We start from the raw sequence: 8,508 nt of genomic DNA on the forward strand, positions 1-8,508 counted from the left end.
AGAGGGAGAAGAACAGGGTAGATGACAACCCTGGACTTGCAGATAGGACCACATCTTGCAAGGTGTGCTAGTCCACAGTGAGGAGCTGGTGTCAGCACAGAGGAAGCGTGTGACTGCGTGTCCTAAAGGTGTTTCTAACCCCTCATTGCCACAGGCTTGGGATGCAGAAGGCAGCAGGGGCCACACTCTTACATGGTTTAGCTTCAGTCACTATCCAGGCTGGAGATCCAGGGCTCAACATAATCCAAGTCCCCTGGCTGCCTTAGGGATCCCTGAGCAGGGCTGGAGATGCCACCACTTTGAGCCCCACCCCACCCCCCACCTCCTCCTGACTGGTCTCATCCTTTGCCTTAGGCTCATTAATATGACTAATTAAGCCTTCTGAAATCACTTCCATCCTCCCATTGGCTATCCTAGCTCTGTGCTTCCAGTTTTGGGTTTTTGTTTTTTGGTATAGCAAAGGTAGAGATTTATTGAAGAACAAGTACAGACTCCCATGTGGGGAGGGGGAAGAGTCCCTGTGTTTCCAGTTTTGATTTTAAAGACGCCCTATCATTTAAGGCCTCTGCAAATCTCCCTGGGAGGGGCTTATTTTCAACTCTAGACACATCAACTGACTCTCCAGGCAAGGGCCCAGGATTTTTTTTTTTGTGGTGGGGCCAGGGCAGGGCTTTTGTTGACTGTCAGGCTTCAGGTAGTAATCTCTTTAGTTCTGTCTTATCACCAACTCCTCTGGAAACCCCCTGGGGGATCTCTTCCCTAGATTTCCCGGGATTTCTCATCACCACTCCCACCCCAGTCAAAGACTTCAGGTCTTATCTCCTCTCTGATGACCCTCCAGGTACTCTCTCTCAACTGATTCTTCCTCCACATCTTCCAATTACATATATGTTCAACCGCTAACATGTCAGCCACTGATGACCTCCAGGATCTCTAAACCTAACATGCCAGAACACCAGCAGCTGCCTTCAAAGCATTCTTTCCAAAAATGTTAACCCAAATCTAATCAAGACTCTAATGTCCAGTTTACAGGAAATGCAGGGGCAGAGGAACAGGTTAAACATCATCATGAGGAAGCATCAGCCAATGGCAAAATGTGGGGCTTTCTTGGATAACTGGCTTGGTCACTTCAAAAGTCAAAAGTCATGAAAGGCAGCCTGTCTTTCTTTTATGGATGTATGTATGTATTTGTTTATTTCAGTCTGGTTTTCTTGAAGGAGAAGAAGAAGAAGAAGAAGAAGAAGAAGAAGAAGAAGAAGAAGAAGAAGAAGAAGAAGAAGGGGAGGAGGAGGAGGAGGAGGAAGAGGAAGAAGAAGAAGAAGAAGAAGGAGAAGGAGGAGGAGGAGGAAGAGGAGGAGGAGAAGAAGGAGAAGAAGAAGTAGTCATGGAAAACATGAGGTGGGAAATTATAAGATACTGAAGAGATGCAAGGACCAATGTCATACATGATCCTTGATTAGTATATAGTTCAGGAGAAGTACCATCTACCAAAGACATTTTAGGAAAATTTGAATATGGGAGAACGTTAGGTATTAGAGAATTATTACTGGGTGGTATTGTGGCTTTGTAGGAGTTTATCCTGATGATTTGGAGAAGTTTGCTAAGTGTTTAGGTGAGAAGTATCAGACTGCCTGTATTCACTTGGAAATGGTTCAGAAAAAAATCTCTTTATCTACTAAACAAATGTGGCAAAGTGTTAACATATATTGAATCTAGGCATATTGGTTATATTTTTCTTTTTCTGTATGTTTAAAAAAAAAAGTCACAATAGCACTGGCCAGGTAGCTCAGTTGGTTAGAGCATCATCCCAATATGCAAAGGTTTGATCACCAGTCAGGGCACATACAGGAATCAACCAATAAATGTATAAATAACTGGAACAATAAGTCAATGTTTCTTACTCTTTCTCCCTCTCCCTCTCACATCAATTAAAAAACAACAACAACCTGAATGTATTTCCCCCTCCCGCCCCAGTTGTGTTCCTTCGGTCTTCCCATCTCAGTGGTTGATGCCTCCATCCCTCTAACCACCTCATCTGAGCTGGAAATCTGGACCCCACCTTGACCCTTCATACTCCTCCATCCAGTCTCTAGGTCCTATCCATTTTACCTTCTGAAACACTTCCTAGTCCATCTTCTATCCCCAATTCTCCCCCACTTCTCTGGTCCAAGTGACAGCTTCCTCTTTCCTTATGGCCTCAGTATCCTCCAGTTCTCTCTGCTTCCACTTTCATTCTCCACATAGTTGCAGGGCCATCTTTCGCAATGTTATATCTGATCATGGTACTCTCCATACCAGCAGAATTAGGTGTTTGTTTGTTTGTTTTTGTTTTTGTTTTTTGTTAACCCTCACATGAGGATATTTTTTCTATTGCTTTTCAAAGAGAGTGGAAGGGAGGGAAGGAAAAGGGGAGAGAAAGAGAAACATTGATGTCACAGAGACATATTGACTGGTTGCCTCCTGCATGCAGCCCAATTGGGGTGGGTACATGCCCCTGACCAGGAATCAAACCAGAGACCCTTCAGTGCACAGGCCAATGCTCTAACCACTTAGTGATACAGGCCAGAGCCATGCCAGCAGAATTAAACCCCAGTGCCTGGAAGCACTGTTCCTGATGACATCTGAAATTTTTCCTCTCCCCCTTTAAGCTACATTCAACCACTAGGCCCCTTTATACCTCCTTTATATCCTACTAGTGACCCAGTGCACAGATTTGTGCACATTGAAAGGAAATTAATTAAAAGGTGGCCGTCAGGGTGGGACTGGGTGAGACTGGCCCGACACTCCCTGGAGCCAGCCTCCCAAGGTCCCTTCCCAGCAGGCCACACCTGGGGCAGTGCCGAGGCTCAAAGGGTGTATGCGGAGTGAGCGGGGTCCCTCTGGTAGGTGGAGTCCCTCGGCCTGGCCTGCAGGGATCAGCCGAAACTGGCTCTCTGACATCCCCCAAGGGGTCCCAGAGTGCAAAAGGGCACTCTGCAAAGTTGCTGTCATATAGGGTGTGGAATGCGAATGCAAGTGTGCAGTAAACCAGATTTGGGGCCAACAGTGTCCCAGCAGCAACATAACCCACAGCTGAAGGTGGAATTGCATGGCCCTGCGAGGAATCGGGCTCCCTCCTCTCTGGTTCCGGGGTGCATCACCTGAGAACTGCCGCTGCCAAGTCACCACAGCTTGGCAGCTCCTGCATTGAGCGTCTGCCCCCTGGTGGTCAGTGCGCATCATACCTACTGGCCGGTTGGATGGACAGACAGACGGTTGCTTAGCCTTTTATAGATAGATGATAGATAGATAGATAGATAGATAGATAGATAGATAGATAGATAGATAAGGATAGCTTTCAAGGCCTCCTGAAGTATTGAGAATATTACAAATCTGCAGACAAAAATGGGTAGACATCAAGTTCAGATACTAGCCAAGCTCACTGAGAGGGCAAGCATGTGTGTTCATTTAGCTGGCCCACCCCAGTTGTGTTGGCCAAGTGAGCTGCCACAGGGTCAGTCCAGCCTCAAGGTAGCCCTGCCAAACCTCTCTTCAGCACTCCACACTATCCTGTGTGTGTCCAGGGGTAACTGACACAATGTTGCCTGTGGCCTGTGTCTTAGTTGGTTGAGCTCATTCCATGCACCAAAAGGTCACCAGTTCAGGGCATGCGCCCAGGTTGCAGGCCACAGGTAGGGCCCTGCAGAAAGCAGCTATTCTCTGTTTCTCTCTAACATTGATGTTTCTCTCTATCTCTCTCTCTTCTCTCTCCCTCCCTCTCCCTTCCTCTCTCTCTGAAAAAAATCAATACAAATATATTTTTTAAAAAGAAATGTTGCCTGGCTGGTGTCGCTCAGTGGTTGGTTGAGCGTTGACCTATGAACCAAGAGGTCATGGTTGGATTCCCAGTCAGGGCACATGTCCAGGTTGCATGCTCAATCTCCAGTAAGGGGTATGCAGGAGGCAACTGATGAATGATTCTCTCTCATCACTGATGTTCCTATCTCCCTCTCCCTTGCTCTCTGAAATCAATAAAAATATATTTAAAAAAGAAAAAGAAATAAAATGTTGCTGTGGTCAGGGGCCCTGTTCTGTGTCTTCTCCCCTGTCTCTGCCAGCCTGAGTCCCCAGCCATTACTTTCTTGTACCCTCTTTAGCACTTGACCTCTTGACACTTCATCTGATACCCCTTGCCCCACAAAACCCCAGCAAGCATGTTAAACTCACCGCCAGCACGCCACATGTCAAGTTTGACATGCTTGCCCTAGAGGGAATCCAATAATGAGTCGAGGGTGCCCACCAATTAGGCCCAACACTGGGCTGGGGCCCTAAGGTCACTCAGCTGTCCTCAGCCCCTTCCTTTTCTCTCAGTTCCTACCTCTCCAAGAAAACAGAGGCACTGGGTGGAACGTCCATCAATTTCCTTCCCTTTCCACTTAAAACAGAGCGGAGGCCCCACTTTCCTTTTGTCTACAAATCTCAGAGGATGAGGGGTTTCTCCTCTGCACCCAGGCACATGACCCCATGACCCTATTCACACACCCTTGATTTCAGTGACCTCTTGGTCCTGTACCTTCAACCCTCCCTCCCAACAGCACTGTACTCACTTAAGAATTTGTTTATTCAAACCACAAATATTTATCAAGCATCTACCTTGCACCAGGCCTTGTTCTAGTCTAGGCAATGGGAACACAACAGTAAATAAGTCCTGACCCCTTGGTACTGCCATTCTAGACAGTGAGAAAGATGGGGGTGGGGACAAGTAAAGTCAGGCAATCAAAACTGTATAGTACTGGCATAAAGATAGGCCTGCCTGGCTGACATGGTTCAATGCGTCAACCTATGGACCAGGAGATCACGGTTCAATTCCTGGTCAGAGCACATCCCCAGGATGCAAGCTCAATCCCCGGTGTGGGGCATGCAGAAGGAAGCAGATTAACGGTTCTCTCTTATCACTCTTGTTCCTATCTCTCTCTCCCTCTTCCTTACTCTCTGAAATCAATTATATATATATATATATATGTGTGTGTGTGTGTGTGTGTGTGTGTGTGTGTGTATAAAAGATAGCCCCCCCCCAAAAAAAAGGAGGCCCACTGATCAATGGAATAGATTAGTGATTTTCAACCAGTGTGCCACAATAATTTTTATTATTTGTTTATTTTTAATTTTTTGAGGGGAAAGTTTTCCTCTTCCACTGAGCATGCAGCTTCAGGAGGGGCACATATGGAACAGTAAGGGAGAAAGGGGACACCCACCAAGCCAGCCAGATCAGCCAAATCAACCCTGGTGATCAATGGGGTGACAGATGTTGCAGCCAGATCACCTTCACATCCCACAAGATTTTTTAAAACATGCAATACTTGTCCAGCCAGTGTGGCTCAGTTGGTTGAGTGTTGTCCCTATGCACCAAAGGTTTGTCAGTTCGATTCCTGGTCAGGGCACATACTCAGGTTGGGGGCTTGCAGGAGGCGGCTGATCCACGTTACCCTCTAACATCGGTGTTTCTCTCTCTCTCTCTCCCTCTCCCTTTCTCTCTTTCAAATCAATAAAAACATTTTTAAAATCTTTTTTTAAATTAAAACTTTTGTATTTCAAAAGATACCATCAAGAAAGTGAAGACAACCTAACCCACACAATTGGAGAAAATATTTATAAATCATATATTTGATAAAGGATTTGTATCTAGAATACATAAAGAACCCTTATGACTCAACAACAACAACAAAAGACAAATCGCTCAATTTGTAAAATGGGCAAAGAATCTGAATTGAGCCCTAGCCGGTTTGGCTCAGTGGATAGAGCATTGGCCTGTGAACTTAAAGGTCCTGGGTTCGATTCCAGTCAAGGGCATGTACCTCAGTTGCAGGTTCAATCCTTGGCCCTGGTCGGGGCTCTTGTGGGAGACAACCAATCAATATGTCTCTCTCAAACCGATATTTCTCTCTCTCTGTCTCTTCCCTTCACTTCCACTCTAAGAATCAATGGAGCCCTAGTCGGTTTGGCTCAGTGGATAGAGCGTCAGCCTACAGACTGAAGGGTCCCAGGTTCGATTCTGGTCAAAAGCACATGCCTGGGTTGCAGGCTCGATCCTTAGTAGGGGGCATGCAGGAGGCAGCCAATCAATGATTTTCAATCATCACTGATGTTTCTATCTCTCCCTTTCCCTTCCTCTCTAAAATCAATAAAAATATATTTAAAAAAACAAAAACAAAGAATCAGTGGGAAAATATCCTCTGGTGAGAATTAACAACAAAAAAAGAATCTGAATTGACATTTCTCCAAAGATTTACAAATGGCCAATAAACACAAAAAAAGGTGCTCAGCATCATTATTCATTAGAGAAATACAAATTAAAACCACATTGAGATACCATTTCACACCCACTGAAATAACCATATAAAAAAGGCAACCCCTGCTGGTGTGGCTCAGTGGTTGAGTGTTTTGTTTTTAATTTTTTCTTTTTCTTCCACGTGACAGCAGTGATGCTGACTACGGTGGGAAGAACAGGGACCTGAGCAGACGTTAGAAGGATGCCCTGCTGGTGCGAGCTCTGAGCTTACCCACAGGCTCCTGGCTGACTCGCTGGACTAAAGCAGTGAGTTACCCCCCTCTCACCTCCACACCGCCCTGACCAGAGAGGACAGGGTGTACCTGGCAGCTCTCCATTCCATCTGACCTCAGTGGTTGAGTGTTGACCCATGAACCAAGAGGTCAATGGTTTGAGTCCCAGTCAGGGCACATGCACGAGTTTCTGGCTCAATCCCCAGTAGGGGGCATGCAGGAGGCAGCTGTTGGATGATGTTTCTCTCTCATCTATGTTTCTATCTCTCTATCTCTCTTCCTTTTTCTCTCCCTTAAAATTAATAAAAAAAAAACCCATATAAATAAATAAATAACTGAATGAATAAAGACAAATAATAATATATTGGTGGATATGTGGAGAAATTGAAATTCTCAGACATTGCTAGTGGGAATATAAAATGCAGTCACTTTGGTAACATTCTTCAAAAAGTTTATCAAAAAGTTCACATATAACCCAGCAGTTCCACTCCTACACATAGATCCAAGAGAAATGAAACATATGTCCTCACAAAAATTTGTACATGAATGTTCATTCATAGCAACATTGTTCATGACAGTCCCAAAATGGGAGCAACCCAAATATCCATGAACTGATGGGCATCAACTGATAAACAGTGTGATCTAAAGACTAAAAATGAAAAAGAAGACAAAACCGTGTGGTCTATCCATACAATGGAATATTATTCAGCCATAAAAAGGAATGCAGTGCTTCCCTAGCCGGTTTAGCTTAGTGGATAGAGCATCAGCCTGCAAACTGAAGGGTCCCAGGTTGGATTCCAGTCAAGGGCACATGCCTAGGTTGTGGGCTCGATCCCCAGTAGGGGGCATGCAGGAGGCAGCCAATCAGTGATTCTCTCTCATCATTGATGTTTCTATTTCTCTCTCCCTGTCCCTTCCTCTCTGAAATCAATAAAAATATATATTAAGCCCTGACCGGTTTGGCTCAGTGGATAGAGCGTCAGCCTGCGGACTGAAGGGTCCCGGGTTCGATTCCAGTCAAAGGGCATGTACCCTGGTTGCCGGCACATCCCCAGTGGGAGGTGTGCAGGAGGCAGCTGATTGATATTTCTCTCTCATCGATGTTTCTAACTCTCTATCCCTCTCCCTTCCTCTCGGTAAAAAAATCAATAAAATATATATTAAAAAAAATATATATATATATATATATATATTAAAGGCCTTGCCAGTTTGGCTCAGTGGATAGAGCATCAGCCTGCAAACTGAAGGGTCCCGGTCAAGGGCACATCCCCAGGAGGGAGTGTGCAGGAAGCAGCCCATCAATGATTCTCTCTCATTGATGTTTCTATCTCTCTCCCTCTCACTTTCTCTCTGAAATCAATTAAAAAAAAAAAAAAAAAATATATATATATATATATATATATATATATATATATATATATATATATATATATAAAAGAATGCAGTACTATTATCTGTATACTAGAGGCCCGGTGCATGAAATCCATACATGGGTAGAGTCCCTAGGCCTGGCTGGCAATAAGGGCTGATCAGGGCCTTCAGGCTGCCGGTTGGGGCCTCCCTTCCTTGGCTGCTGGCTGCCAGCTGAGGCCTTTCTTCATTCTGCACCGCCCCCTGGTGGTCAGCACACATCATAGCAAGTGATCAAACTCCTGGTCTCCTGGTCGAACTCCCAAGGGGACACTTTGCATATTAGCCTTTTATACATCTATATATATAAAAGCCTAAGCGACTGTTACGACTGGTCAACTGAACGACTGGTCCACCAGTCACTATGATGTGCACTGACCACCAGGGGGCAAATGCTCAATGCAGGAGCTGCCCCCTGGTGGTAAGTGCACTCCCACAGCCAACCTCCTGCGGCCGGCCAACCTCCTGCAGCCCCTCCCTCTGGCCGGCCGGCCAACCTCCCGCGGCCCCTCCCCCTGGGGATTGGCCCCAATCGGTACTGGGCGAGAAGGCCCCCAT

This window comes from Plecotus auritus, assembly GCF_963455305.1.
Source record: "Plecotus auritus genome assembly, chromosome: 6".
NCBI lineage: Eukaryota > Metazoa > Chordata > Mammalia > Chiroptera > Vespertilionidae > Plecotus > Plecotus auritus.